Source organism: Priapulus caudatus, unplaced genomic scaffold (assembly GCF_000485595.1).
Source record: "Priapulus caudatus unplaced genomic scaffold, Priapulus_caudatus-5.0.1 Scaffold61, whole genome shotgun sequence".
NCBI classification, from domain to species: domain Eukaryota; kingdom Metazoa; phylum Priapulida; class Priapulimorpha; order Priapulimorphida; family Priapulidae; genus Priapulus; species Priapulus caudatus.
In genome coordinates this window covers 196,454-202,043 of record NW_014577122.1, presented here as the reverse complement: position 1 = coordinate 202,043, position 5,590 = coordinate 196,454, and positions in this window count along the sequence as shown.

The window sequence follows — 5,590 nt, the reverse complement described above, 5'->3', positions numbered from 1 at the left end:
GTGCGCGCGCGCGGCGGTGTGTGTACGGTGTGTGGGTGTGTGGTGTGCGTGTGCCGTGCGTGTGCGTAGTGCATCGGTGCGTGCGTGCGGCGCGCCACGTTGTGCGTGTGCGCTGCGTCCGCTGCGTGCGTGCGGCGCACGTTGTGTGTGTGGGCGTGCGTGTGTGTGGGTGTGTGCGGTGTGTAGCAGGTTGTACAACCGTATGCGGCCGACATTTATTTCTTTACGCAGTAACATGCATTGCCTGCAAAAAAAGCCACGCCAGCATTCCCCGATGTCAGACGCAATCACTCTCACATCGCTTCGCATGTCGCGATTGCGCTTAAAGGTGTATAGAGCATGACGGACTGACGAGCAAGAGTCGTGCTGTGCGGGCTTCAGTGACAAGGAGAACGCGGTCTACCTTTACATCCGGGATCAAGCGGGCAGACAAAGCACTTGTCCACCAGCCCAGCCAGGCGCAGCAGTACTGCGACGCGTGGGTTGGGATGGGGACAAGCCACTGAGATGAGGTGGACTGACGCATTAATGGCATAACTTTGATTGCACGTATAAATTCGCCGAAGCATAACACGCCAACACGCACGGTACATATACATGACCGTGTTTGTTTTAGTCACAGGTACAGTCGCCATAAGTAAGTTTCAGTCATAAATGCACGCGCCTCTCCAACACACGCGCGACACACACGAAACACGCACACCACGACGCACATCACGCGCGCACATGACACCACCACACGGCACGCACGCAGTCGACTCACACAACACACACGTACGTTTCGCTCTAACGATATATATTTCCATATTCACCACGTTCGACCAGGCACTTGGAGCGTCTTCAAAAAATATAATGCTAAAAAATCGAAATCTTATTTTACTTGGCCAGTCTTAAAGTTGATTACGTCACCGTAATTGTAAAAATAAAATATATTTCCAACTTTTTCACAAAATGTAAGTAATTCTGTTACTTTTTATGGTTAAATTGCTGCATCATACTTCCTATTTATTTAATATTGTTCGATGTAAACATACACTCGTGACCATACATAGCCCATCGCAAGCAATTAATGTCAGGATCTAATATCAAATCGTCTGGACAGGTTTTGGATTTTTACTAGTGAGAAACAATCTTATCAGGTAAGAATTGACGATACATTTAGTCCGTTAATACTTACTTTAATGTAAACAAAGTGCAACAAAAGTGGACTCATAAAATATATATTAATAAATAAAAATAAAATAAAAATAAATATAATATAATATAATATAATATATTTTTATTTATTATATTATATATTTATGTGTCAGTGTGCAGCGGCAGCAATGGCGGCAGCCAGGGTTTGTTGCAGATGAGCATTTGGACGAAATTTACAAGAAATTGTCGGCAATAATAGGTGAAAGAGAGCATAGAAACATTAAGACTTTGGTAGTAAATAGATTTCGTATTTATTTATCATTATATTTTATTGAAACGCTCCAAGTGCCTGTGGTTTAGCCTTCGCGACGAGAAGACAACACACGACAGTGAGATTCCGCCACGAGCGACCGCAACACGTCCTTGTCAATCACACTACCACACACCACCGTTACACGTAAGCTCTAACATGATCACCATACTCAGTTCAATCAGTTTAATACCCAGGATAGGTTGGACTACGGCGGGGCTACGCTACGGCGACTCCATCAGTGCTATCAAGAGCGTATAAAAAAGGCTTCTTTATACGCTCTTGGTGCTATGTATGTATGTACAAGTAAACACGTGCATCCCCACGCACGTATACTGTTCATATACACTTTTATTACCGGGGCGGTGCGATGGGCAACGCACTATGCGGTAAAGTATGTGGTCGCTCGAAGATGCTTAACTCTTTCACATTCTACAGGTGTTACACCAGGACTGCGTACGAGAGATCTGCGCCGGCCACGAGCATACCTATGTAGTGTCATAAATTCCTCATTCCATCAATCATACTCACCGTCTGACATAAACGTATGAAAACTGGTTATGACGTTGTTTGGCTTAGGCGTGAGCGAGACAGGATGCCAGTCCAAATTCAAGATTATTCATTCCATGGCTAGCTATATTAATTACCTCCGCCCAACGGAGTTGGAGGAGGTTATGTTTTCGCTCTCGTGTGTAATGGTGCCCTCACACAATAGCGTATGCTGAAACCTATGAGTTGCGTGTAAAAAATATTTTTATACGCACCAAACGCAACCCAAATCAACAATTTTGTCAATTTCTAACCTATTCAACCTATGGGTTGCGCGTGAGTTGCGTGTGGGTTGCGTGAGGGTTGCGTGTGGGTTGCGTGTGGGTTGCGTGTGGGTTGCGTGTGGGTTGCGTGTGGGTTGCGTGTGGGTTGCGAACTGAACTTATAATCCCCCAATATCTGCGATCACCTGCGTACGAGTTGCGTGCGAGTTGCGTTTGAGTTGCGTTCAAAACTTATATATCACCAATATATACGGATATTATATATATTATTATATAAAGGCCCCGTCACACCATAGCGTATGCTGAAACCTATGAGTTGCGTGTAAAAAATATTTTTATACGCACCAAACGCAACCCAAATCAACAATTTTGTCAATTTGCTTAGCCTATTCAACCTTATGGTGTTGCGTGGTGAGTTGCGTGTGAGGTTGCGTGTGCGATTGCGTTATGGGTTGACGTCGTGTGAGTTGCGAACTGAGAGCGTCAATGGGACTCCCCCAAGAATCTGCGAATACCTGCGTTACGATGCGTGCGATTGCGTGTGAGTTGCGTTCAAACTTTACAAGTTGCTTGGACCTTGCGTGCTAGTTGCGTGTGAGTTGCGTTCAAAACTTACAAGTTGCGTTGCGACCTGCGTGCTACGTTGGCGTACTAATTGCAAATATCGTCACTGTGGTAAAAACACTGCTAATATAAAAACCTTTAATAGCGGTAAAACTGCATGTCGGAGTACTTGGTACCCGAGGCCAGGTGCCGCAAAGTTGACTGCCAGCTTCAGGCCAGGGTCCAGGGGTAACCTGTACTTGGTGTTTGCTTGGTGATGCGGAGGACCAACTCTCCGTAGCAGCTCATCGTACATCTCGAGGGCATCCTCATAAAGTTCTTGAATGCACCTTGGTCCTCGTTCCGGAGCTCCACCAGAAGCTGGTCGTAGAGACCAAAGTCAAGGCGCCTGCTAATCTATGGTCTAACCCCCACTGTAGGTGTTGTGTGCTAAATTGACCAGATAAACTGATATCCAATAACACAAAGGTAGCTCCATGTTGTCACCTCGGAGGTCCACCAACAACTGACACCGATCTAGAAAAGGCCAACTATTTAACCATTCTCAAACACGCACGTAGTACGCAACTAACAGCCAACTCACACGCAACTAATAGGTTGGAGATACGCTGGGAATACGCCCAATAGGTTGGGCGGTACGCTACACACGCAACCATGATCGCAACAGGCACGCAACACGATCGTAACATGATCGCAACAGTACGCAACACATTCGCCAACATGTACGCTACCAAAACCTGGCCAATACCTCAAATTTGGACTTGCGATCACCTGCGTTCTAAACTTATGAGTTGCGTACCTGTTGCGATCGTGTTACGATCGTGTTGCGATCGTGCTCCGTGCGTAGCGTACCTGTTGCGTCCCTGTTGCGTATAAATTGATCGCAGGCATTCGCAGAGAATTATTGAACAGTTCAAAATTTCTGAACTTACTCTGGCGTGTGTCTGCGATCACTGCGTGCTTGTTGCGTACTTCAAACCTATAAAACCTTAGTTGCGTGTGAGTTGCGTTCGGAACTTATGCCCACTATTTTTTATTCGCAACCATACGCAACTGTGAATCGCTATGGTGTGACGGCACCTTAAGTATTATAACAGGTTTTTACCACGTGACGATATTCGCAACTAGCACGCAACTAGCACGTAGGTCCAACGCAACTTGTAAGTTTTGAACGCAACTCACACGCAACTCGCACGCAACTCGTACGCAGGTGATCGCAGATATTGGGGGATCATAAGTTCAGTTCGCAACTCAACGCAACCCATACGCAACGCACACGCAACCCACCACGCAACTCACACGCAACCCATAGGTTGAATAGGCTAGAAATTGACAAATTGTTGATTTGGGGTGCGTTGGTGCGTATAAAAATTATTTTTACACGCAACTCATAGGTTTCAGCATACGCTATGGTGTGACGGGGCCTTTAGCGCGTCAGCCAGCGAGCCAGCGAGCCAGCCAGCGCAGCGAGCCAGCGAGGCGTGTACATGTGAGCGGAGCAGCAGCAACGAAGCGGCTGCTACGACGCGACCGCGAGCAGCAAGCCAGCAAGCCAGCGTGTACATGTCAGTACGCTGGCGTATATCGTGGGTTATTCGTGTGTTCGTGAGTCGTATGGCGTATGGCGTATGTCGCTGGCGGAGTATGCACTCTCCGTGAGTGCACTCTGTCTAGTTATAATATGTGGTGGGTCAGCCTAATTGGTATTTGCAAATGGAAATTTTGTGTCCGGTGTATGTACATTATTGGATCTAATAGCAGTGTTCCTGTTTGTGTGTCATGGTCAGATTACTGTAGAATATTGTCTATTTTCCTGTTCCCTTCTTGAAAATAAAACACGCACACGATCTACGTCTGGCGTTTCATTAACAGTAAAATCTTCATATATATATATATTTATCTTCATATATAAAATCTTCATATATATTCAGTTTTATCGTCATTAACATACCGTGAAAGCTTTTTATCCGCTATACGGGTTTTTCAAAGATATATTTGCTTTTAAGGTACTCTCTTTAATGCCAACAACTCACAATAACCGATTTTAATTCACAATTCCTGGCCAGTATAATTACCTAGTCATTATTATGTTAACGCGTACGCCGGCTCTCAATATGCGTGGCACCTGCAGAGAAATAAGGATGTAGAACAATCATGCACGGTACCTCATGCCGCTAGCACTAATTATAGTTTATATAGTAGCATTATATATATGTATATATCTATTAGTATTTTTACTATATGTAGTTCTATATATTGCATATGCATTACTGCTTGCAGCCATAATGAAACGCTATGAAAGATTCTGCTGAAGGTTCTCCTGCAGTAATTTTCGCGAATGCACTGCTAGGCGGTCGTGCTGCCTAAGTGCCCTATGTCCTTCTAGCAGTCGCCGATACGGTGCATACTGCAGCGTGTATAGCGTTCAATTACTGCTGCGCGCGTGTGTGTGTGTGCGCTGTGGCGTGTTGCGCGTGCGCGTGCGCGTCAGTGCGTGCCGTGTGCGTGTACGTGTGCGTGTGTGTGTGTGTGCGCGCATAGCGCGCGCGTGTGTGTGTACCGTGTGTGGCGTGTGGTGGTGTGCTGTTCGCCGTGCGTGTGCGTGTGCAGCCGTGCTGCGTGCGGGGCGCACGTGTGGTGTGTTGCGTTGGCACGTGCGTGCTGTGCGTGGGTGTGTGTGGGCGTGCGTGTGTGGGGTGTGGTGGGGTGTGTATTGTTGAGCAGTTGTATCACCGTATGCGCGCCGTCCGGCACTTACTGTGTGACGACTTCTAGCTCAGGTTAGGCTAACATTGGATTTCTCTTG